Below are 27,626 nucleotides of genomic sequence, written 5' to 3' on the forward strand. Positions count from 1 at the left end.
CTTTTCGAATTTCCCATGGTCCTTCCCAACTAGGAGACCATTTCCCCAACACTCGACTTTTCTTGTCCATTGGCAGAATAACTTTCCATACTAAGTCTCTCTGAGCAAAAAGCTTCGACTTAACTTTTTTATTGTAAGCCTTTGCAATTCTTTCTTTCTGCTTTGTGAGAACTTCTAGTGCCATCAATCTTTCTTCATCTAGATCCACTAACTCATCCAAAATCATATTCCAATAATGATTAGTTGGAATCTCGAATTGTCTTTGAACTCTAGTTGATTGAAGCAAAATTTCGACTGGCAAGACAGCATCATGGCCAAATGTGAGCCTATAGGGTGTAGTATTTGTCGATACTTTGTCGATACTAAGATGGTAAAGTTCGACATGCCCACAAAGCTTCACCAAGAAATTCATGCCAGTTTTGGGGTTTGCCCTTGGCTTTCCTCTTGACTATGGAAATAATATTTTTTTTTGCTGCTTCAACCTGACCATTGGCTTGAGCATAATATGGTGTAGAAGTCAATAACTTAAAACCTGTATTTTCAGCAAACTTTACCATCTTTCGACCAGTAAACACAGATCCTTGATCTTTGGTGATAGTCTCTGGAATGCCAAATCTGTAAATAATATGTTTTTGGATGAAACTTATTACTTCATCTTGCGTAACCTCTTTTAGTGGGATTGCCTCTATCCATTTGGTGAAGTAATCTATCCTAACTAAAATATATTTGTGGCCTTTCGATGACTTAGGCTTTATTTCCCCAATTACATCTAAGGCTCAGCCTCAAAACGGCCAAGGTTCACTTGCTGGCACACGTTGGATTCTAGCGTGCTCTTAGCACCCTTGGCAACCTTTGGCAAATTCTATGCAATCTTTTAGCATGGTTGGCCAATGTACTCCTTGTCGAAACAAAAGCCATTTCATCTTATGGCCCGCCTGATGTGTACCACATGCTCCACTGTGAGTATTGGAAACATCTAAATATGCCTCAGTTTCTCCTAGACATTTAAGTAGAACTCCCTCTGGAGTCTTTTTGAACAAATCGTTCCCCACAATTACATAGCTCAAGGCTTTATATTTTATTTTTCGACAAGTTGTACCATCAGGATTTTCTAAATAATTAACAATGGGTTTTCGCCAATCATTATCAGATAAATTGTTAACAACCAATATTTCAACCAAGTTTTGGTGTTGACAATTTTTCTGGGAGAGATTCTTTCGAACTGCGCTTATTTCTGATCTCGATTGGCTCTTGCTCATGATCTTTTGAAACTTTATACCCAGAAGCCGCTTGAGCAAGGTCGTTTGCTTCTTGGTTCTCTATTCGGGGAATATGTCTTATTTCGATATGGACAAAACGTTTGAGTAACGCATTTTCTATGGTGAGGTATAGAATTAAACTTTCCTTGACGCATTTGTATTCTTTGGTCAATTACCTCAACACTAATTCTGAATCTCCATTTATTTCGATACTTTTTGCCCCCAGTTCGAGTAAGATCTCTAAACCGGTAATTAAGGCCTCATATTCAGCCTCATTATTTAAAGAAAATTGATTAATTCGAAATTTGTACTTAGTTATAGTGTTGTCTGGCGAAACAATCACTATCCCAATCCTGATGCCATTTTTATTACTGGACCCATCGAAATACAACTTCCAGCACTGGTTCTCGATGCCCCCAGGCAACGGTTCTTCCACCGAATGATCAGCGATAAAATCAGCCACATTTTGGCCTTTAACGGATTTCAAAGATTGATATGTCAATGATTATTCCGTAAGTGCTAAAGCCCATTTTCCCACTCTACTATGCAAAATAGGTTTTGACAACATATGTTTAATTATATTGAAATGAGAATAAACACAAACATCGAAAGGCTTTATATAATGCTTAAGTTTTGTACATGAAAAATACAGACAAAGACATAATTTTTCACTATGGGTGATATCTTGTTTCAGCATCATTCAATACCCTACTAAGATAATAAATAGCTCTTTCTACGCCATTTTCATCCTCTTGTGATAGCATACTTCCCATAGTACTTTCAGATGTTGCTATATACAATTTCATCTTTCTATCTTTTAAAAGAGGTGACAAAATAGGAGGGTTCATTAAATAGGACTTGATCTCATCGAAAGCCTTCTGGTGCTCTGGCTCCCATTGAACACATCTTCTTTCTTCAGGCAAAGCAGTGGCGCAAATGCTTGTGTCCTGCCACTTAGGTTTGATATGAACCTTCTGAGAAAGTTGATTTTTCCTAACAAAGACAGCAACTCTTTCTTGGTTGTAGGGGCTTTAGTCTCCATTATTGCTTTGGTTTTGTTTTGATTAATTTCGATCCCTTTCTTGTGGACAACAAAACCTAAAAAAACACCTGCACAAACACCAAATGCACATTTTAATGGATTCATTTTTAATCCATATTGCCTCATTCTTTCGAATGACCGGCGTAAATGGTCTAAGTGCTTATCTTCTGATGATGATTTTACTACAATATCATCGATGTAAACTTGCATAAAATCTTTGATGAAGTCATGAAACATCGAATTCATTGCTCTTTTAAACCAAATGGCATCACCAGCAATTCGTAACAACCTAATGCCCCCGGGCATCGAAATGTTGTTTTAGAGATATCCTCTTCAGCAATAAAAATTTGGTTGTAGCCTGAATAACCATCAAGCATACTCAAATACTCGAAGCCTGCTGCTGAGTCTACTAGCATTTTTGCCACAGGCATGGGATACTCATCTTTAGGAGTAGCGAGATTTAAATCTCTAAAGTCAATACAGACTCTTATAGTCCCATTTTTCTTTATAACAGGAACTACATTTGCTAGCCAATCTACATACCTGGTCGGTCTGATGAAACCGCATTTCAAGAGTCTTTCGATCTCTTCTTTAATCTTTGGCAAGATCTGTGGTGCAAACCTTCTAGGAATCTGCTTCACTGGTTTTTTATTTGACCGAATCGGCAATCTCAATTCTACTACCTTTCGATTTAAACCGGGCATTTTGTTGTAATCCCAGGCGAAACAATCTTTGTGTTCCTTTAGGAGCACTACGATTCGATCTTTGAATTCTTTGGGAATTTTGGCGCTAACATACGTTGGCCTCTTGACAGAGCCATCTCCCAAATCTACTTCTTCTAGGGGATCTTGCGCCTTCATCTTAATAGTAGAACCCATAGGATCTTCTTCGAAACCCAAAGGTTTGTCGTCATATATACAATCCAACTTTTGATCATCAATGAGATCATCAGTAGTCTCTTCTACCGGAGTTTCGATCCACTCTTTCTGCAAGACCTCGACCTCTTTGGCCGTTTTGAATTGGGTTTCGGCCACGTAGGCCGTAATTATTTTCCAAAAATTGGGCTCAACCATGAATTACTTTTCGATGTTCCACCCAGTTGGTAAGATTGCATACTCCGTCGATCCTGGAGTGAGGTCATCAGTAACCTTCTTGTATGTCGAGGCCCTAGTTCTGAGCATGTTTTCTTCTCTTAGGGGAACTTCCTTATGATTCACCATTACGTAATCATGACCAACGAGTTCTCTTTCCCATACAAAACCATCAGGATGTAGTCTCATGGTGTATATTTCATCTTCTGAAATTACATATTTGGGACCCAACGAAAGTACTGGAGAAATGTTTGCAAGTTGTTTATCGAAGTTCTTCTTGGTGATGGTATTTACTTCAGCCATAAAATAACTTTGATCGGCTTCGACATTCTCCACTAGGCCATCTTCTCTCCAGATTGCAATCCTTTGATGTACAGTAGCAGGCACTGCCCCCACACCATGGATCCATTCCCTACCTAACAACACATTAAAGATAGCCTTAGATGGGACTACCATGAATGTAATTGTTCTTTTCACACTTCCAACTATCAAATCAACTTTGACAGCCCCAAGGGAATTGCCAGTTTTTCCTTCATAGTTAGTGAGGACTATGTTATGTGGTTTTAAGTCGGAATCAACAATCCCAATTTTTTCCAAAAAGGATTGGGGTTTCAAATTTACTGTGGCACCTCCATCCACCAGTACCTTATTCACCCCCACACCATTTATCTTGGCTTGGATAAAAAAAGGTTTAAGGTGATGCATCATCAAGATATCAGGCTTCTCGAACACTGCATGTTGATCCTCAATACAACCATTGTTCATAACATAATATCATAATGGCTTGTGAATGGCCATTTCTTCAATGAAATCGCTTTCCACTTCATTAACCTCAGAGGGCACATCATATTCAACCGGTAGTACTGACACAACATTACACACTATGTCGAGACTTGGGTCGGATTCAGAGAAATTTGAAGTCATTTCCTCATCCTCCTTTGGAAGGTCTTCTTTCAAAGTTGATAAAGGGGGAAATATTCTTTCGGTGGCTGGGCTTTTGACCATTTCGAAAACAGTTTCCTGTTTCTCTTCCCTTTTCTCAACTTTAGTGGCGTCTTTCGAAGCACTTGCCTTTTTCTGGCGTTGATACCTTCGCCGTTGTGTTTTGGTCATGGGGTTTTTTCCTTTGTAATTGTTGTTGTAGGCATACTTGCTGGAATTCGACGTCTCCTGCTGATGAGATGTTGTGGCCACTCTTTTCACCCATTTCGTTGGTGGGGCGGAGTAACCAGATTTCTTGCCCCCAGAAAAGAGCCAAGTATCTGTAGGAGCCTTCGAAGAAGGATTGAATGTCTTCCTGTGATTTTTGCCTGGATTTTTCTCTGAGGCTTTCATCTTATAAGGAACCCCTCGTTTGTCGAAACCGAATTTTGGCCAGTTATCAACCCATCCGCCTTTGCGCTTGGCTTGGGGTCGAAATCCCTCGTCGGATTTTGCAGCTTCTTTGTCGAAAACTGCACTGCATCTTGGGCAGAGCATGGCATGTGCATTGGAAATTTTGCACCTATTGAGAAAATCTATCAAATCTTCCTCAGCCTTGGGATACGCCACTTTCATTTTTTCAGCAAATTGGTCTTCAGTAACCGTTGCGCTTTCAAACTGATGGTTATCGGTGACCATCTCCTCACCGGCTTGTAAATTCTCTTTCAATATAGGGGCCGAGAAAGGGGATTCAGTGCCAAATTCTTCTGAAATATTTACCATGTTTATGGCAACCACATCAGCATACATTGAATCAGCTTTCTTCAAAGGATCTGCATCGATTTGCATTGCTGTATGGTCTTATCTCCAAACTTCAACCTTCCCTCATCGAGAGCTGTTTGTACAGAATCCCTGAAACGAGTACAACGAGATAAGTTATGGCCTAAAAATCCATGGAATTTACAAAATCCTCGTTTCTTTCTTTGTTATAAAGGAGGTAGTTTCATGTTTTTTGGCGCTAATATTATGCCATCTGCTACTAAGAGATCGAATATCTCTTCACATTTAGAAACATCAAAAGTATATGTTTTAGGAGGGTATTTGTCATTTTTAGGCTCTTCGGGATTTTTCCCATTCAATGGCCTTAACAATTTGCATGTATAAGGCGGTCCATCTTTTAACTCTGCCAAATTTATCTCATTTTCTTCGACGGAATCTGACCCCAATCGAATTTAGGGTCACTGTCTCCTTCATCTACATAGGCGAATTTTTCCTTTTTAGGGAATTTGTTCATCCAGGCTTTTTCAACCTTAAGTCTTTCGACTTGTCGAACTCTGTCTGCTAATTGTGCCATATCCCTAAGATATTGAGTGTCCAATTTCTTTCAACTGGAATAGTCAAGGCCACCAGCGGCCATTTCAACCAATTCATGCTCTGGCACTGAAGTAAAACATCTGGCCTTGAAAAGACGGAATCTGTTCAGATAATCATCGATTGATTCGTGCATCTTTCGTCGAACATTGGCCAGTTCTTTCAAACTAATTTTAGATTGACCCATGTAGTATTGTTCATGGAAAGCTTTTTCCAATTGATTCCACCTAAAAATGGAATGTGGAGGCAAAGTAGTTGTTTTATCTTGGTTTTCGGGTGTCAAACACTGATTACGTTTGAACCTTTTTAACCGTTGATATCTCATTTTTTCTTGGGAAGGGAAAAAATAAGCAAAACCCTTGAGAATCGAGGTCCAGGAGTTGTTTTCGCTATGGGAAGGTGTTAGGCACCCATAACGACTATAGTATCCTATAGGAACAGTCTTTACTTTCTACGCGCACGCTTTATTTTTAAATGCTATTTTGAAAAATGATATTTACACCCAAGGGTTTACTAAGTGAAGAATTGGAGGGAGAAGAAAGTGTTTGAATTTTTATTTTATTTGAATTGAAGGAATTTTGGTTCCTTGCCTACGTACCCTTTTAAGGGATCATATCCACCGTAGTTCTCTTCCAAAAAATGTTTTTGTTTTCGTTGGTTGATTTTAAGTTTGAAAATTGGAATTTTGAAGAATGAGAGAGAGAGGCCTCAAGGGCATAAGATTGTGAAGTTGTGAGGTTTGATTAGTGATTTTGGAAAAAAGTCAAGTATGATTAATTTTCATTGAAATTTGATTAAGAAAATAAAAAGGAAAATACAATGGGATTTTGATCCCAAGGTTTATTTAGAAAATGATTTGAGTGATATTGTTCATATTTTTTTGAAAAATGGTTTTTTCTAAGTGTAAAGCCTAAGCATTCATCTAAACATTCAATCCTAAACATACATCTAAACATGCATAACCTAAGCATACATCTAAAATAACCATGTGATGTGTGTGTGCACGTGTCGGTGCTTGTGTCGGTGTACATCATTAGAGTCCATATTACATCATGCCCTAATTTACATTCTATGGTCTTGCAAGAATTTAAAATTGCATGAAGTAAAATACAAAATTCCTAAGTCCTTACATTCTAAGCCTTGGTAAAAATTAACGTGTAAGAAATTAAAGTGCAAGAAATAAGAGATGAAAATATGATGTGAGATGCTTATGAAACAATGAACAAAGGGTTAGTAATAATAGGCATTGAATAGTAGAAAAAAGTGGCAAGAAAATAAAGCATATCAACATGGTAAAAAACAATAAAAAGTGGCAAAAATGCACTTAATAAAACACCAAAATTCCAAGGCAAATGCAAGACCTATAACTCTCACATTTTGACACTTTTCAAGGATTTTTTAGGTTCAGCCCCAATGTGAGTGTTACAAGGAAATTATGTGCCAAGGAATCATAGTATACTACTAAGCCAATTTTGCACTAAATCACACATTAACATAACAAGTAACTTGCTAACTAAGCAACCAATTATCACATATCCAAAAACAGCACCACATACTTCAATTTAAACACTAAACAAGGTCTCCAAAATACTCAACAATTAACCACTATTATAAGCAAAAGAATTGGAAACAAACCCTACACCAAAAGTTCTTCAAAATTGCACCAAAACAACACAAATCACAAGCTACTATTCATGCATTTTTCTATCCATTTTCAGCATACAAAATTCACATAAAACAAATCTAAATCATCAACACAATTGCAATAAGGACTCACTAAAATTTTTACAAGTTTTTAACAAGATTTTATCAAGAATTGAAAAGAAATGAATTAACAACAAACAAATATTTTTTCACATATTTTCAGTACTCATCATGCAAGAAATATCAAGAAACAATCAAAAACCATCAAGAAAGAACAATAGAAATTTGTTTGGGACTTTTCTTAAGAAATTTTAACACAACAGTGGTGTATTTAGCAAAAACAGTGTAGAAATAGCAAGGGAATTCACAAAAAAACGAAATCCGCAACATATAAGGGTCCAAGCCCAAGCCTAAGAGAAAAACCGGGTTATTAGGGGACACAGGGATCATTAGATCGATCCAATTGGATCGGATCCAAGATCCAATGTTCAAGATATGCGAAGGAACACAGAACTACCATAGGCGTACACGCATGGGATCAGAGGCAGGTATAAAAGCAAGTCAATGAAGAAAGAAGCCATATTTTGCAAACGTTTCTCTCTCTAACAGAAATCCAGTGAGAGAAGCTCTGAAGGAACGTCGCCGTAGAAGAAAAGAGGGGGCGGTCGGAGCTGCTCCGACGCGGTGGTCGGCGGGAGAGCCGCCGCGTCGGAGCTTTTTTTTTTGAAAATTTTACATCAAAACGCTCCTCTTCTCCTCCTCTTTCCAAATCCAGCATCAATCTTTCAAAACACTCAACATATAGGCCTAGATCTAGCTTACAAAAGACGAACAAAAATTACCTCTTCTACTCCAAAACGCGTCGGATCTTCAAGCTGTGGACTTCGTTCGGTTTGAAACGGCTTCCTACACTTTGCTTCGATCCGTCCTCAGTGTTGTTGTGAAATGACCGATTCGGTTTTGACTCTGGTAGTGAAAAGCTACGCTAGTTTATTTGAGATGCGTTTCCTCCCTTTCTTGCTGTTGTTGATGAATTCGGCTGTGAGTTGCGATTCAGTGTTGTTGCTTGAAACAGTTGAATTCGCGCGTTTGAGATCGATTTCGGATCGATTTGGTGATGAATCTTGATTTTCTGTTTGTGAAATCGAGTTTGTGATGATGTTGCTGAAAGTTACGGTGGTTTTGAGTTGTTATGGCGGTGGTTGGGAGGTTAGGGATGACCGGAAAAGTTTGTTACGGTGGTTCTAGGTGGTGGACGAATTCTGTTATGGTGAGGGAGAAGAGAGAGAAAGAATTTTTCTTTCTCTCTTTCTGATTTTTTTTTTGTGAAGTTTTTTTTGGGAAGTGTGAAAGTGATTGGTGTTGACCATGACTTGGACTGTGACTGGACTATTTATAGCTGATGTGTATGATGACTGGACCAATCTGCTGATGCCATGTGGCACTAGACTAATGACTTGGACAATATGGACTAATCTGCAAAATAATAAAAGACAAGGACCAAAATGCAAAATAACACAAAAAGACTAAAATGCAAAAATTAATAAAATTGAATTAAAAAATGTAATTTGAAATAAACGTAAAGTGAAACGATTAAAAATAACAAAACGGACTAAAACGAACCAATTACTTAAATGAGGTACTTTAAAGTAACCTCTCTCTGTCAAAATTTCGTGTGAAAAGACCAAAATGCCCCTAGGGACTAAAACGACTCAAATGCAATTTTAAAATGGTTTGTGACAAGGAATTAAAGCAAGAGTTTATATAAGCAAATTAAAAGACTCAGAGACAATTTTTTTTAGGAATTAAAAGGAATTTTAACACAGGAAATGACTGAAATGCCCCTAGGGGCTAAACTGACTCAAAGTGACTTCAAATGCAATTTTTGAAATGGATTTTGACATAGAATTGAAATAAAGACTTATTCAAACCAATTGAAAAGACTCAAACAAATTTTTAAAGAACTAAAATGAGTTTGGATGCAGGAATTGACTAAAATACCCTTTTTTATGGATTTTGCAAGTAACATTGAAATAAGATGCAGAGGAAAGTGCAATTGATCAAAGGCAAATTCAAATGACTTAAAATGCAAGAAAAGAAGGATAGAGCTAGTATTTTTAGGTCCAAAATTAGGGTATAACAGCTGCCCCTATTTAGGTTTCTTTGTCCGGAGGGTCAAGAGACGAAGTCTTTGATCTGACGGGACGAAGATACTTAAATATTAACATTTGCACTGTTTTTGGACATAAAAATACGCTCTCAGATTTTCAAAATATGAATGCCATGCAATGTTTTGATTATGAATGCAAGGCAAACGAACTGGAGTCTACAGGGCATGTCATATCACTGGGGATTTAGGTAGACATTGACAGGGTAGACAAACCAGGGAACAAAAGATAGGTACAAGCTGTTCTTTGGATCGAACTAGCCACCTGACCATGAGATACAAGCAAGAGGTGAGTACAAGCTGTTCTTTGGATCGAACTTGCTACTTGACTGGGAATAGAGACACAAGATAGGCACAAGCTGTTCTTAGGATCGAACTTGGCACTTGACCGGAGACATAGACATATAGGCAGATACAAGCTGTTCTTTGGATCGAACTTGTCGCTTGATTGAGAATGTAAACAGATGGGCAGGTACAAACTGTTCTTTGGATCGAACTTGCTGTTTGACCTAGAAATATAGACAAAAGACTGATACAAGCTGTTCTTTGGGATCGAACTTGCTGCTTGATCAATATCACAACATGTAAGTTCGTGCAAACTGTTCTTTGGATCGAACTTGTCGTTTGACCGATAACAAAACATAAGCAGGGTACAAACTGTTCTTCGGATCGAACTTCCCGTTTGACCGGAAACATAGGCATATAAGCAGGTACAAGCTGTTCTTTGGATCGAACTAGCCACTTGACCCATAACAAGACTTATAGCAAGATGCGAATTGGAAGTTTGATTTGAAAAGATACAAATTGAGAGTAGGTTGATATTGACTTGACTTGAAAATAGACATGACCATTATTGTTGGCCCAAGAGCAAATTGAGAGTGGATTAATATTGACAAAGACATTGAATTGAAAGTTTGAGATTGAAATAGGGATTGAAAATTGAAAACAATCAGAGACATAGACAAAGACATAGACATAGAATTTGAATTGAATTGAGAGTTTCACAGAGACATAGACATTGAATTGGAAAGTTGAAATTGAGTTGAATTGGAGATTGAAATTGAGTTGAATTGGAAATTGTGATTGAGTTAAATTTACATTGAGATTGGATTGAAAGTTGAGATTGATTTGAATTTGACAGTTGAAATTGAATTGAATTGAAATTGAGATTGGATTGAAATTGGGGATTGGAAATTGGATTTGAGTTGAATTAAAAGTGGAGATTTAACTGAATTGAAAGTGGAAACTGAGTTGGATTGAAAGTTGAGATTGGAAATGCAACATGTATGTATGGTATAACAAGATTATTGAATGTATGAGCACATAAAAATGCATGATTATGCATGTATGAATGCTTGGAATGCATGATTATGCTTGAAACACTGGAAGATTGGGCACGTAGTGGCTCGTGCCACAACATATTCGCATGGAAATCCTCTTTGGAGAGACTGTCGTTGAAAGACGTATCAAAACCATGGCTGAGGGCAATAAAACTTGTAGAGGAGGGACCCTTGTAAGATTCTTTGATACAGGTCGCCGTTGTTAGGCGTGTCAGTGCTGGGTGAACATTGGATGTTCGCATCTGTGGTCAACGCTTTTCATTCTTTCATTCTTCAATCCCATTTTTGCCTGAACCGCCCTTTCGGGTTTTCGATTCACCGGGGAATAAAATTCTTTACATTGCCCCATTTTTGCCTGAATTGCCTTCATAGGTTGTCAATCAGCGGGGTGCTCATTTTTGCCTAAGCCGCCCTTTTGGGTTTTCAACTTAGCGAGCTTTTTATTTTCATTTTTGCTTCATTTTTCTCTTTCCATTCTGTTTTTCATTCTTGCCATTGACCACAGATCATCCTGGGGAGTAACCTGCTCGTAACATGTATTGATATGGACATTGATATACATTTATTCATGCATGTTTCATTGAAATGTACCTTATTGCTCAGGTTTGCTTTCAAAAATAGACAGGAAAAGATTTTTCAATTTTCAAAAATGTTTGTTTCATACATTGACATTATCAAATAGAAAGAAATTGTTTTGTATATAGCATTGAAAATAGAAAGAAAAATAGAGTTTCAAACAATAGCACAGGCTCAAATTGATGTAGAAGAGTGAGAGTCGGCCAAAGACATAACTCCACGGATTTACAAAGCTTGGAAAATGGTAATTTTATTGGTTGGTGGTACATTGAACACGATGACCGCTACATTTCATAGAAATTTTGAATTCACAAGTACAGAAGCTTCTGATGAAGACAATCATTGACAGCTGCAGATGCCCCAAGGGGTGATGGTGGTTTGCCAGATATAGTTACTTGTCTTTTATTGTCAACCTCATTTTTGCATGAACCGCCCTTCCGGGTTTTCGGCTCATCGAGGCGCTCATTCTTGCCTGAGTTGCGTACAATCTCAGCGAGCTTTTTCATATTCATTTTTTTTGTCCCTAACTTTTGCCTGGACCGCCCTTTCGGGTTTTCGATCCACCGGGAAGCGCATTTTTGCCTAGGCCGCCCTTTCGGGTTTTCGACCTACCACACTGTTCTTTTCTTTTTAGACAAAGTATTTCTTGACTATATCGGAATTAACAGGATTCGGAAGTTCAACACCATCCATGTGTGTAAGAATCAAAGCACCACCAGAGAAAGCCTTCTTGACAACATAAGGACCTTCATAGTTAGGTGTCCACTTGCCCCTTGGGTCGGGTTGCTGGCTTATCCTTCTTTTCAATACAAGTTCGCCTTCCTTGAATTCATGAGGTCGGACTTTCTTGTCAAACGCATTCTTCATTCGCACTTGATTCAACTGTCCATGAGCCATAGCATCCATACGTTTCTCTTCAATCAGATTCAATTGATCGTACCGACTTTGACACCATTCAGCCTCAGTTAATTTTGCTTCCATGATTACTCGAAGAGATGGAATCTCCACTTCCAGAGGGAGAACTGCTTCCATGCCATATACCAAAGAGAAAGGAGTTGCCCCGGTTGAACGGCGCACCGTAGTACGGTAACCATGCAAGGCAAACGGTAGCATCTCATGCCAATCTTTGTAAGTAGTGACCATCTTCTGAACAATCTTCTTGATGTTCTTGTTAGCGGCCTCAACTGCACCATTCATCTGAGGTCTATAAGGAGAAGAGTTGTGATGTTCGATTTTGAATTCTTCACATAAAGCTTGCATCATGCTATTGTTCAGATTGGAACCATTTGTGGCATCTCTTAGCATGTTTGTGGCAGTCACATTCCATGGTTATCCAGTAATAGCCGGCTCTTAATAGTTTTCTTGACATAGTGTGACCCGAAGCATGGGTCCCAAAGGTGCCGTCATGTACATCATGCATCAATTTCTTAGCTTCTTGTTTGTCAACACATCTCAACAGGACCATGTCGTAGTTCCTTTTGTATAGGACTTCTCCGTCCAGAAGGAATTTACTAGCCCATCTTCTCAAGGTCTTTTTATCCCTGTTGGAAGCACCAGGTGGATATTCATGACTCTGCAAGAACTGTTTGATATTATGATACCAAGGTTTTCCATTATTCATGTCTTTATCAGCTTGATCTGGAATATTTTCAATAGTAAACACATGAGCGGGACTATCAAGACGCTGCACTTTGATCACGGGCACATCATTCCAATGATTGACACGGAACATGGAAGACAAAGTGGCAAGTGCATCAACCATTTGGTTTTCATCCCGAGGGATGTGGTGCAGCTCAACCTTGGTAAAGTATGTCAACAGACGTCTTGCATAGTCACGGTAAGGGATCAACTTCTCATGATGAGTCTCCTATTCACCTTTTATCTGATTAATAACAAGTGCAGAATCTCCATAGATGTCAAGGTGCTTAATCCTCAGATCAATGGCTTCTTCAATGCCCAAGATGCATGCTTCATATTCGGCTATGTTGTTCGTGCATTCAAAGGTTATTCGAGCAGTGAAAGGAATGTGGTGCCCCTGCGGAGTTACAATAATGGCCCCAATTCCTTTACCGTAAGCATTGACAGCACCATCAAAGACTAACCCCCACTTGCTATTGGGATTCGGCCCTTCATTGATCAGTGGTTCTTCACAGTCCTTTGCTTTCAGATACATAATCTCTTCATCAGGGAAATCAAATTTAATCGGCTGGTAATCATCAAGAGGTTGACAAGCAAGATGCTCAGCACGGATGCTTCCTTTGATTGCTTTCTGAGCTTTGTACACAATATCATATTCAGACAACAACATTTGCCAACGTGCAATCTTTCCAGTAACGGCAGGCTTCTCAAAGATATACTTGATTGGATCCATTCGGGATATCAACCAAGTTGTATGATTCACCATATAATGACGCAGGCGTTTGGCAGCCCAAGCTAAAGCACAACAAGTTTTTTCAAGCATCGTATACCGAGTCTCACAGTCGGTGAACTTCTTGCTCAGATAGTAGATAGCATGTTCTTTCTTTCCAGTCTCGTCTTGTTGACCGAGGACACAACCCACAGAATCATCTAACACTGACAAATACATAATCAAAGGCCTTCCTTCCACTGGCGGGACAAGGATAGGTGGTTCCAATAGGTATTCTTTAATGCTATCAAAAGCTTCCTGGCATTCATCATTCCATACAACAGGCTGATTCTTTCTGAGCAATTTGAAAATTAGCCCGCAGGTAGTAGTCATGTGAGATATAAATCTTGAAATATAATTCAGGCGTCCAAGGAAACCTCTGACTTGCTTTTCAGTTTGAGGGGCCGACATCTCTCTGATGGCTCGGACTTTGTCAGGGTCAACTTCAATGCCTCTTTGACTGACAATGAAGCCTAGCAACTTTCCAGATCTTACACCAAATGTGCACTTGTTAGGATTCAACCGCAGCTTGTACTTTCTTAGTCTTTCAAACATCTTTTTCAAATACACGACATGCTGCTCTTCATCACTTGACTTCACAATCATGTCATCCACATATACTTCAATCTCTTTGTGAATCATATCATGAAACAGAGTTGTCATACCTCTTTGATAGGTAGCACCAGCATTTATCAAACCGAACGGCATCACCTTATAACAGAATGTTCCCCACGGAGTGATGAAGGACGTCTTTTCTCTATCTTCAGGTGACATCCGTATCTGGTTATAACCAGAGAAACCATCCATAAAGGAGAACACTTTGGATTGAGCAGTACTGTCAACAAGCACATCAATATGAGGCAATGGGAAGTTATCTTTTGGACTGGCTTTATTCAGATCTCTGTAATTAACACACATTCTAAATTTCCCATCTTTCTTTGGTACTGGTACAATGTTGGCAACCCATTCAGGATATTCAGTTGTTATGAGGAAACCCGCATCAATTTGCTTCTGCACCTCAGCCTTGATCTTAAGAGCCATGTCTGGACGAGACCTTCTCAATTTCTGTTTAACAGGAGGACATTCAGGTCTTGTCGGTATCCGATGTTCCACGATCTTGGGATCTAGACCCGGCATATCTTCATAGGACCATGCAAAGACATCTGGATAATCATGGAGAAGCTGAGTAATCTTCTTTTTCACTTCTGGCTCAAGTGCAGCACCAATCTTGATCTCTCGTTTGTTCTCTTCAGTACCCAGGTTGACAAGCTCAATCTCTTCCTGGTGAGGCTGAATGGCTCTTCTTTCTTGCTCAAGCAGTCAAGTGATCTCATACGGTATCTCTTCATCATCTTCCTCATCTTCGGCTTTATATACAGGGAATTCAAAATTTGGAGGAACCATAGGGTCACTGTGTTTAACGGGTTTATTATGGTTCAATCTGCATAATATGATTGGAATGATTTTTTTAGAAAAAGTTTTTCATGCAGATTTTTGAAATTAATAAGAAAATACAGATGTTTTGGCTTTTTTGGCATTACCATTATTTCCAAGAAAAAACGCTAAAAGTAAAAAAACAAAGAGTCGCGGAAAAGACGACAACTTTTATTGATAACGGCAATGCCGAAACAAACATGCCCTTACAATGATATCACTTTTGCCTTGGGCAGAGCGAAAGGATTGTTATTTTGAAAACAAAAAAGCATGAGCAACAAGACACATTACATGGAAGCATGCATGACTAAAGGAACATCAATGGCCTCCCAATTTCTCACAGTGCCTCCTGGTACTACAAATGTAGACACATGACTACTTTCAGCAGCATCTTTAGCAATAGCATTGATAAACCCAGCACTGTAGAAAGTTCCTGTTGAAACGCCTGAGGTCGGGGAGAATCCAAGGCCCTCTTTATGCTTGTTTTCCAAAATCTGTATCACCTTGCCCCAGCCAGCAGCTTGCCCTTCTTGAACAGCTTTCTGGGCGTCTTTCAATGAAGCCATACTAGCACTAGCCCTCCAAGGTTCTGCACCTTCAACAGTCAAGCCCTGAAATGACGTCCCTTCAGCGGACCCTGCTTCAACACAAGAGAAAGATGACACTTGGCTAACCAGATACGCTTCTTCACCAAGTACAGTGACAAGCTTACCATTCCTCACAAACTTGAGCTTCTGGTGTAGAGTAGAAGTTACTGCCCCAGCATCGTGAATCCAAGGTCTCCCGAGGAGACAACTGTAAGAAGCATTGATGTCCATGACCTGGAAAGTGATCTGGAACGTCTCAGAACCAATGGTAATTGGTAGATCTACCTCCCCAAGAACATCTTTACGAGATCCGTCGAAAGCCTTAACCAAATAGCTGCTTCCCCTTAGGGAAATTCCATGATGACTTAACTGTCTCAGTGTAGACTCGGGCATTACATTTAAAGATGATCCAGTGTCCACCAGCACATTGGATATCATGTCAGACTTGCAGTGTACTGAGATATGCAGAGCCTAGTTGTGGTGTTTCCCTATTTCGGGGAGCTCATCATCACCAAACCCCAAGTTATTGCAAGCAGTAATGTTACCCACTATTCCATCGAACTGATCCACGGAGACTTCATGATCCACATAGGCTTGTTCCAGTACTTTCATTAACACTTTCCTGTGAGCTTCTGAGCTCAAGAGTAGAGACAAGATGGATATCTTTGACGGAGTTTGCAGCAGCTGGTCAACAATCTTATAATCGCTCTTTTTGATAAGCCTCAGAATTTCGTCCAGATTAGACTCTTCAATAGACTGGCCTGAGGGGCCGGGGTTCTTGTCAACAGGAGGAGCAACTAGTGGAGTTATTGTAGCAACAGGTGTAACCACCTTCTTTTGGAACAAGGGTGGACGGACTTTTCCGCTCCTCAAAGCCGTAATTTCTCCGGCGACGTTATCAATCGTAGCTGGGGATACTAGAGGCACTTCCACTCCATTCTCAACCATGGTTGCATCGTACTTGTAAGGGATTGCTTTTGTAGAGGCATAAGATACCGGACCAGGTAACCTGATCACCAAAGGTTCAACATTCTTTGTCTGAGATGCAGTTTCAACCGGAGAATCATGAAACACTGGCACAATCACGCAAACATCACTGGCAATCAAGTGCTTGTCATCCATCAGGCTTTGTATATCATCTTGCACCACACCACAACCCATATGATTTTGAAGACATTCTGAATAAGAAGCATGATTGTGATTGAACAAAGAAGCCTGGCAAAGTTTGACATGTAGCGGTACCAAAGGAGTAGCAACATTACGGACATCTAAAGTGGGAGCTTCTTGTGGAACACGAACTCTTTCGAAAGCCTCGATCATGTTAACGGCAGCATGGTTTGGAAGTGGGTTGTCAAGAACGTGAGGAACACTATTTTCAAAAGTCAACCGTCCTCTGTCCATCAGGTCTTTTACAATATACTTCAGAGCATAGCAACCCCCAACATCGTGGCCTTGAGCGCCCTGATGGAATTCACATGTGAGATCCTGTCGGAACCTGGGAGGCAATGGTGTAGGCGGAGGCTTGCCTGGTCTGGTGACACAGTGGCCTTTAGCAAGTAGGGTAGGGAGCAGATCAGCATACCGCATTGGTATTGGTGGAAAATAAGTCTTGGGTCGAGGACCCTGTTGTTGCGGAGGTTGCTGCTGAGCAGGAGGTTGCTGCTGTACTTGTTAAGTAATGGCATTAACGGGCACTGGCGGTTGACCCGGTGGCAGAGGATATTGCTGGTAGAATGGTGGGAAGAAAGGATGTTGAGAGTACTGCATGTAAGGGTAACTGAGCAGCAGATATAGACTGGTTACCAGATACCATCCCTACTTCAGGTTCCTTCCTCTTATGGTGGCCATTACCATACTTCTTAGGTGCGCTAGCTGAAGATTCCCCCTTTTCAAGAACAATGATACCCTCTCTGACAGCCTCCTCTAGACGAGTTCCCATAGTAACCATGTCGGAGAAATTATTCGGAGCAGAGACTATCATTCTTTCAACATATTCCTTCTTCAAAGTTTTCAGGAATGTCTGTGTCAATTCTTCCTCATCAAGCCGAGGAGAAACACAGGCAGCTGCCCCTCTCCATCTCTGAGCATATTCACGGAAGGTTTCATCTGACTTCTGAGACAAAGTTTTAAGAGAATCCCTATTTGGCTTCAAGCGGGTGTTGAACTCATAGTGATTTTCAAAGGCAGCAGCAAGTTCTTCAAAAGTATGGATATTGTCTTTGCTCAAACTAGTGTACCAGTCTGCCGCATCTTCCATCAAGCTATCCTGGAAGCAGTGGATCATCAGCGCATCATTATCCGCGTAGTTGGCCATCTTTCGGACATACCGAATGACATGGCTATGTGGACAAGAAGATCCATTGTATTTGTCAAAATCTAGCACTTTGAACTTCTTAGGAACCTCAAATCGAGACACTAGACATAGATCACAAGCCTTAGCAGAGACACCATTCCCACGGCCAGCCTTAACCTCGCGGAGTTCTCCAGCCAACTCTCTTAACTGTCTCCTCATAGCTTCCATTATAGGATCTTGTCCACGCGGAGTGTCAACATCAATTACCTGTTGCACGGTGTGTACAACAGGGTCGGTAACAACAGTAGTCACTTGAGGCATAGAAGTGGGTGTAGTAGCAAAAGTTGTCACGGGAATCTGCCCTTGATTGCCAATACCAGCAATACCAGCCGCAGTATTAGGAGCATAGAAAGCTGGGAGTCCATAAGGGTGTCCATTGGGCATAGTAGACAGTGGGATAGATGGAATCACTTCAGTAGAAACTGGAACAGATGTGGCTGGTTGTTCTTGTGCAGCCATCATAGTGGACATAGCGCCATGAGCCTTAGCCAAGTCTTCTTTTATAGCAGCCAATTCGGCACGGAGCTGAGCATTTTCTTCTTCAAAGTTAGCCATGTTTCTTCTCCTGTAAAACCTTATTTGATGAACTCTATCTGGTTGGTAAACTTTACGAGCACGAGCCACTTTTCAGACTGCGGCAGAAGAACCAGGAGGAAATGAGCACGAGAGAAGTCTTTTATGACCAATGAATGCATATGATGCATGAGATGTGTTAATGCATATGCAAAAAGACTCTTTTTGTGTTATCGAAGGGTTTTTTAGAAAAATTAAAAGCTTGTAAACATTACTAAACAATTGAGACATCAAACCTAGACAAAACAAACAAACATCATAGAGTCTGACAAGATGATTCCCTTTGAAATACTAAGCCAAGGGATAGACTTTGAAATGTAAAACAACATAAACAACTTGAAATAACAGTAGGAAATAGAAATCCTCAAGCATAGGAAGTGGAAGCATCATCCTCAGACTCAGACCCAGACTCATAGCTGCAGTATCGAGCATAGAAGTTACGGGCACCTCTAGCCCTCTTGGAGTCCCTCATAAGCAACTGATCCTTTTCTTCAATCTCTTTCTGAGCTTTAGCCAGCTCTTTCTTCAGTGTCAAGACCTCATGAGTCTTCTGCTCATCCTTTCCATCCAAAGTCATAATCAAGTTCTCAGCCTCATAGTATCTGGTTCTCCACTGATGCTTCTCCCGACTCTCCATAGCTAGATGCTCCTGATACTTCTCCTGAGTAGGTGGTAATAGAGGCAAAGGCATGGTTGGAATAGATACAGACACATATCTCATAGCGGGGTAAGGCATACCAATCTTCTCAGCTTGGTTTATCACCCACTGCGTATAGGCCTCATGAGCAACACCGGACCTTACACCCATATGCTTCACCTCTTTCTTTCGAAGCTTAGACCAAGCCTCCATGAAATCTTCTCTTATTCCCGTGGGTGCATTGGAGTAGTGGAAGAAGTAAGGAGATGTAGCAAGATTGATAGGCTTTTCTTTCATCGGGAACCCAAATTGTCGCAAGGCGAGCTCTGGGTTATAGTTGATCCCACCCCGGGTACCAAGAAGAGGTACATTAAGAAACTTCCCACCACCGAAGATGATTTCCTTGACTCTAGAAGCTGGAGTGAGCCAAACCACGTCATTAGGAGTGAGAGCCATGATCCTTTGTGAAATACACCAATTCTCTGGATTATCATGGAAGGACTTCGGAAGGTGCGAAATAAACCACCTATAGAGGAGAGGTACACAGCAAAGAATGTATCCACAACCCTTGCCGGATCGATCATGAATAGCATGGTATGTGTCAGCTAGCAAAGTAGGAACCGGATTCTTGGAGTGGAAGATCATAATAGCATTCATATCCACGAAGTCATCAAGATTTGGAAAGAGAATAAGCCCATAGATGAGGAGTGCAAGAATAGCTTCAAGAGTGTCCTGGCAAGTGGTTTTGAGGTTGGCTTTCTCAAGTAGATACTTTGAAGTGAACCCTCGGATGTGAGCCTTAGTGACAAGATTCTTGGAGACATCGGTGGTCTTGAGATAGAGATCTTTAGCAACAACTAATGTAGTAGGAGGATTCTCAAGTCCCGCGAAAGGTACCCCCTTAGCAATAGATAGACCCATCAAGCAAGAATAAGCCTCTAAAGTGGGCACTAGCTGAAAGTCGGGAAAAGTAAAGCACCGATACTCCTGATCATAGAATTGCACTAGAGTGTGCACAAGCTTCTCATCCACGTTAGTCTGGAGAATAGTGAGTAAAGCCCCGTAACGATGTCGGAAACCAGTCGGATCCTCGATCTTGAGTGCCAAATCTCTCAAACTAGCCAAATCCACTTCCTTGAACTTGTAGGACTTAGTCTTCCCCATTCCTACAATGTTTACAAATTCAATTTGTTCTAAGCCCTTCAATAAAATGCATGGAAAAAGTTTATGCAAGTATGCATGTATGCATGATTATGTTCAAGTACGGAGAAAACATGGTGGGTTGAAATTCAAAGTCAAGGAGTCATGGGTGGACACGGTGTCCGGTGAAACTAGGGTTTTAGGAGATAGTAACCGGGTTCTAAAAAGTTCCCAAGTTGCAACCTCTCCGACGTATATCACGGTGTCACGAGACAACACTTGTTCCATGATTATCCGTAAGAAGGTCTAACTTGAGTGTAGTATCGCGTGACGACTAAAATTCAAGACAACACTCGGTTTAGTCTCCGCACTACATCCTAGAAGATGGCCATGGATGGGTTCGGTTATCTACGGTTCATAGCGTCATAGAACAATTAGAAGCAAAGTGCCTAAACGCGACAACACGCGCCGACAACATCACCCCCAAAATGCCTCAGCTATGTGGGATTGATCGCATAATCCAAAACACGAGGCAACCCCCGGAATGAATTGTCGATTATATCCCTCCTAAATCCTAAGTTCACTCAGCCCGGGTGTAGGACTTTTGATATTCTCACCCCACACGTTTGCAAGAAATTAAACATTTATTCACATAAGAAAGCAAGTAAAAGAAATAAGTAAAAAAGAGCGCAAGCGTGGAAATAAAGACTAGGCGTAACTCTCGAATTTTATTCCCCAGTGAAGTCGCCAGCTGTTTTATCTTGGTTTTCGGGTGTCAAACATTGATTACGTTTGAACCTTTTTAACCGTTGATATCTCATTTTTTCTTGGGAAGGGAAAAAATAAGCAAAACCCTTGAGAATCGAGGTCCGGGAGTTGTTTTCGCTACGGGAAGGTGTTAGGCACCCATAACGACTATAGTATCCTATAGCAACCATCTTTACTTTCTACGCGCGCGCTTTATTTTTAAATGCTATTTTGAAAAATGATATTTACACCTAAGGGTTTACTAAGTGAAGAATTGGAGGGAGAAGAAAGTGTTTGAATTTTTATTTTATTTGAATTGAAGGAATTTTGGTTCCTTGCCTACGTACCCTTTTAAGGGATCAAATCCACCGTAGTTCTCTTCCAAAAAATGTTTTTGTTATTGTTGGTTGATTTTAAGTTTGAAAATTGGAATTTTGAAGAATGAGAGAGAGAGGCCTCAAGGGCATAAGATGTGAAGTTGTGAGGTTTGATTAGTGATTTTTGAAAAAAGTCAAGTATGATTAATTTTCATTGAAATTTGATTAAGAAAATAAAAAGGAAAATACAATGGGATTTTGATCCCAAGGTTTATTTAGAAAATGATTTGAGTGATATTGTTCATATTTTTTTGAAAAATGGTTTTTTCTAAGTGTAAAGCCTAAGCATTCATCTAAACATTCAATCCTAAACATACATCTAAACATGCATAACCTAAGCATACATCTAAAGTAACCATGTGATGTGTGTGTGCACGTGTCGGTGCTTGTGTCGGTGTACATCATTAGAGTCCATAGTCCATATTACATCATGCCCTAATTTACATTCTATGGTCTTGCAAGAATTTAAAATTGCATGAAGTAAAATACAAAATTCCTAAGTCCTTACATTCTAAGCCTTGGTAAAAATTAACGTGTAAGAAATTAAAGTGCAAGAAATAAGAGATGAAAATATGATGTGAGATGCTTATGAAACAATGAACAAAGGGCTAGTAATAATAGGCATTGAATAGTAGAAAAAAGTGGCAAGAAAATCAAGCATATCAACATGGTAAAAAACAACAAAAAGTGGCAAAAATGCACTTAATAAAACACCAAAATTCCAAGGCAAATGCAAGACCTATAACGCTCACATTTTGACACTTTTCAAGGATTTTTTAGGTTCAGCCCCAATGTGAGTGTTACAAGGAAATTATGTGCCAAGGAATCATAGTATACTACTAAGCCAATTTTGCACTAAATCACACATTAACATAACAAGTAACTTGCTAACTAAGCAACCAATTATCACATATCCAAAAATAGCACCACATACTTCAATTTAAACACTAAACAAGGTCTCCAAAATACTCAACAATTAACCACTATTATAAGCAAAAGAATTGGAAACAAACCCTACACCAAAAGTTCTTCAAAATTGCACCAAAACAACACAAATCACAAGCTACTATTCATGCATTTTTCTATCCATTTTTAGCATACAAAATTCACATAAAACAAATCTAAATCATCAACACAATTGCAATAAGGACTCACTAAAATTTTTACAAGTTTTTAACAAGATTTTATCAAGAATTGAAAAGAAATGAATTAACAACAAACAAATATTTTTGCACATATTTTCAGTACTCATCATGCAAGAAATATCAAGAAACAATCAAAAACCATCAAGAAAGAACAATAGAAATTTGTTTGGGACTTTTCTTAAGAAATTTTAACACAACAGTGGTGTATTTAGCAAAAACAGTGTAGAAATAGCAAGGGAATTCACAAAAAAACGAAATCCACAACATATAAGGGTCCAAGCCCAAGCCTAAGAGAAAAACCGGGTTATTAGGGGACACAGGGATCATTAGATCGATCCAATTGGATCGGATCCAAGATCCAATGTTCAAGATATGCGAAGGAACACAGAACTACCGTAGGCGTACACGCATGGGATCAGAGGCAGGTATAAAAGCAAGTCAATGAAGAAAGAAGCCATATTTTGCAAACGTTTCTCTCTGTAACAGAAATCCAGAGAGAGAAGCTCTCAAGGAACGTCGCCGTAGAAGAAAAGAGGGGGTGGTCGGAGCTGCTCCGATGCGGTGGTCGGCCGGAGAGCCGCCGCGTCGTAGCTTTTTTTTTTTTTTTTTGAAAATTTTACATCAAAACGCTCCTCTTCTCCTCCTCTTTCCAAATCCAGCATCAATCTTTCAAAACACTCAACATATAGGCCTAGATCTAGCTTACAAAAGACGAACAAAAATTACCTCTTCTACTCCAAAACGCGTCGGATCTTCAAGCTGTGGACTTCGTTCGGTTTGAAACGGCTTCCTACACTTTGCTTCGATCCGTCCTCAGTGTTGTTGTGAAATGACCGATTCGGTTTTGACTCTGGTAGTGAAAAGCTACGCTAGTTTATTTGAGATGTGTTTCCTCCCTTTCTTGCTGTTGTTGCTGAATTCGGCTGTGAGTTGCGATTCAGTGTTGTTGCTTGAAACAGTTGAATTCGCGCGTTTGAGATCGATTTCGGATCGATTTGGTGATGAATCTTGATTTTCTGTTTGTGAAATCGAGTTTGTGATGATGTTGCTGAAAGTTACGGTGGTTTTGAGTTGTTATGGCGGTGGTTGGGAGGTTAGGGATGACCGGAAAAGTTTGTTACGGTGGTTCTAGGTGGTGGACGAATTCTGTTATGGTGAGGGAGACGAGAGAGAGAAAGAATTTTTCTTTCTCTCTTTCTGATTTTTTTTTGTGAAGTTTTTTTTGGGAAGTGTGAAAGTGATTGGTGTTGACCATGACTTGGACTGTGACTGGACTATTTATAGCTGATGTGTATGATGACTGGACCAATCTGCTGATGCCATGTGGCACTGGACTAATGAGTTGGACAATATGGACTAATCTGCAAAATAATAAAAGACAAGGACCAAAATGCAAAATAACACAAAAAGACTAAAATGCAAAAATTAATAAAATTGAATTAAAAAATGTAATTTGAAATAAACGTAAAGTGAAACGATTAAAAATAACAAAATGGACTAAAACGAACCAATTACTTAAATGAGGTACTTTAAAGTAACCTCTCTCTGTCAAAATTTCGTGTGAAAAGACCAAAATGCCCCTAGGGACTAAAACTACTCAAAACGACTCAAATGCAATTTTAAAATGGTTTGTGACAAGGAATTAAAGCAAGAGTTTATATAAGCAAATTAAAAGACTCAGAGAAATTTTTTTTAGGAATTAAAAGGAATTTTAACACAGGAAATGACTGAAATGCCCCTAGGGGCTAAACTGACTCAAAGTGACTTCAAATGCAATTTTTGAAATGGATTTTGACATAGAATTGAAATAAAGACTTATTCAAACCAATAGAAAAGACTCAAACAAATTTTTAAAGAACTAAAATGAGTTTGGATGCAGGAAATGACTAAAATACCCTTTTTTATGGATTTTGCAAGTAACATTGAAATAAGATGCAGAGGAAAGTGCAATTGATCAAAGGCAAATTCAAATGACTTAAAATGCAAGAAAAGAAGGATTGAGCTAGTATTTTTAGGTCCAAAATTAGGGTATAACAGTAGTGAACCAAGTGAAGGCATTTTTTGTCAAAGAACTTGGAAAATATTTCAACCTTAAGTTTTCATTGTTTGCCATTTCACCCGCCTCCATAAGGTATCGAGCAATGTGTTCAACTGTCGATTCATTGGTCTCCCCAGCAAATTTAGTAAATTTGGGGACTTTCCAATTCCTTGGTAATTCACTCTCCAAAACATACTCAGACAAAGCCGACACAAAATTGGGCCTATGTAAACCCATATTAAAACCATTTTGGGCTAACAAAGCCTCGACAACATTCGCTATGTTATTATGCCCTTCATAATTGTTTCGACGGGCTTGCATGACCACTTGGTCTGCATCTTGGTGTCTATTTACCAATATTGGTGCCCTTTCGGGCTCTTTCGGAATCTGTGCCTGTGCCCTTGGCGGTTGTGTTTGATTTTCAGGCACTTGGACATTTTGACTAACTGCAGGAGGTTCTATTGACCCAACATTTAAATTTCGAGTTACCGGTGTGCTTTGCGCCGCAGGGGCACCGAAGAAATCAGCGATTCGCTCTATCTAAGCGGACAACGCTGGGTAACTGTTGTTAGTATCTCGAATTAGAGGATTAATCACTGCACCCATTTGTTGCGTTACCAAGTTGGTCATCTCATGGTTGGCCTCATCCATTTGTTGCCTTAATGCCATCATGGATGCATTAGTTAAAGATTGTTGGGGTGTTGCAAGAGGAACGCCAACCCCAGGAGCAAACAATTGGGGCATTGGTGTGTTTAAACTCTCGGAGAACGAAGAGGGGTTCGTGTGTAGGCCTTGCATTAAGGAAGTTGGCATACCGTATTGCATATTTCGACGGCTTGTGCCAAGATTGAAAAATGCTGGAACGGCCTGCGTAGTTTGCCAGGGACAGTCGATACTGTCGGAATGGCCTGAGTTGTTTGAGCGGACGTCGTGACCGCTGGAATGGCCTGAGATGTTGGCATGGCCATCGTTGATTCGACAGTTTCTAATAGCATCGTTATGGTGCTACTCAGGATTGCCTGTGTACCACCAGATGATGTGGGAGGGTTGGTTGTTGTTCCTAACGAACTAACGGCGTTCGATGCCGCTGCATTTGGAATGGGAGGAGGACGTACCATTTCAGGAAGTTGTTTTTTACTCCTTAAGAGCATCCACAGCGCAAACCAACAGTATAAATCAAACAAAATACAATATGAAATTATTCACAAAGGCACAAAAAGGCCCCACTGGGCGTGCCAATTTGTTTACACTTATTTTTGGTAAACAACCGCTGGTTTAAACATAGTTACTTGCAAGATCAAACAGTAAATCTTAGGATCATATTTGTGCTTTTGTTATTTCTAGGAAATTGTAATGTTCTTTGAAAGATTTAAATAAACAAAAATGATAAAAACAATCGAACTTAACCTAGTTGAATCCAATCGAGTTTTGTTGAATAAAAACAAGTAAAAATGTTCAAAAAGAACAAGTAAAATGCAAAGACATTTAAGAAAAAGAACTTAAATTGCATTGATTGAAAGTAAATTGGTACACAGATTCATACAGTGCAACTTGTAACTCGTTTCTCGCTTCCATACGGATAATTTGAGTGTAAGTTTTGTATGATTGAATTGCGACCCTCTTTCCTTAAGGAACAATACTATTTATACAAATAGAAATAACTAACTAAAGTCGAATTCAAATCTATAACTATAGAAAACTAACAAGCCTTATCCATCTGTTTGAATTTCGAACATGCCTTTTTAGAAAGAGCCGCTGCTTGTTCACATCCAAAATGATAACCGTTCTTCGATGGCTTCGTACGTCGAACTGAAGCACGTGCCCCCAGCAAGTCCAACTTCGATAAACTCTTTGAGAATAATTCATCATTTCTTCGATGACAAGGTCAGCTCTCTTTGACTGCATTTAATACTTCATTTAATAATAGCCTTTGAAAATATAGGCTAACAGGTCCACAACTCCCCAAGCACGAGTCTTGGGACAAGGCAAAGTGATGAATAAGTATAAATTTTGAGGCAATGCCTTCGAAGGGTACGTCTAAGCATTCCAGAGTCTTTCTTGAAGCCGTTTAAGCCTTTAGGAATATAATGACGGTCCACAGTCCCCTAAGCACGATTCTTGGGACAAGGCGAAGTGATTTATATAGTCGATAGTCCACATCCCCCAAGCACGAGTCTTGGGACAAGGCGAAGTGTTTAATTATAATGTTGCTCTTTCGATATTGGAAGATGAGCGATATCTGCATTTGCATGTTCTTTGGCGAGTTCATGGGTGTATCGTATGGGCAAGCCTTTTTTGGCGATATAGTACTCTGTAACTTGGGCGAGCCCTTTTTGGCGCTATAGTCTGCAACTTCATTGTTGATGTAATTTACCGAGGCAAGTTTTTCATGGCGTCATAAGTACTCTGCAACTTCGATTTGTCGATTGTTTGTCAGTGGTATCTGTGATTTTCCTTTGGGCGATCACAATGTTGTTTTTGGTTATTTATTGTTTCCTTCGAAGTCTGTCTTTTATTTAGCTTCGTGGTGCGTTTAAGTGATGCTTGTTTTATTTGCTGGGGAAATATGGTTGTTTTTCTGACTATAGTTTCAGTCATTTTCTGGCGATTGCTGGCGTTTATCTTTTGATAATTGTTGGCATTTTATGGCGTTGTGGAACATATGTTGATGAGTTGAACTTTTCTATGGCGTTGTGTCGAATTTCGTAGCATAGTTTGTCCTTTATATTTTACGGTTGTATCTTTGTAGGCGAACATGGTGTGAAGAACTTTTGTAA

At 39.7% G+C, this 27,626-nt stretch overlaps 2 pseudogenes; both read right to left on the reverse strand.

Moving 5' to 3' along the window:
- Positions 1–5,697: 5,697 nt before the first annotated feature.
- Positions 5,698–18,747, reverse strand: LOC146906078 (uncharacterized; annotated as a pseudogene).
- Positions 18,748–19,129: 382 nt separating this feature from the next.
- Positions 19,130–25,967, reverse strand: LOC146906079 (uncharacterized; annotated as a pseudogene).
- Between the last annotated feature and the right edge of the window lie 1,659 nt (positions 25,968–27,626).

Source organism: Medicago sativa, chromosome 7 (assembly GCF_051527215.1).
Source record: "Medicago sativa cultivar Bolivia chromosome 7, Bolivia_mono, whole genome shotgun sequence".
In the NCBI taxonomy this organism is placed as follows: domain Eukaryota; kingdom Viridiplantae; phylum Streptophyta; class Magnoliopsida; order Fabales; family Fabaceae; genus Medicago; species Medicago sativa.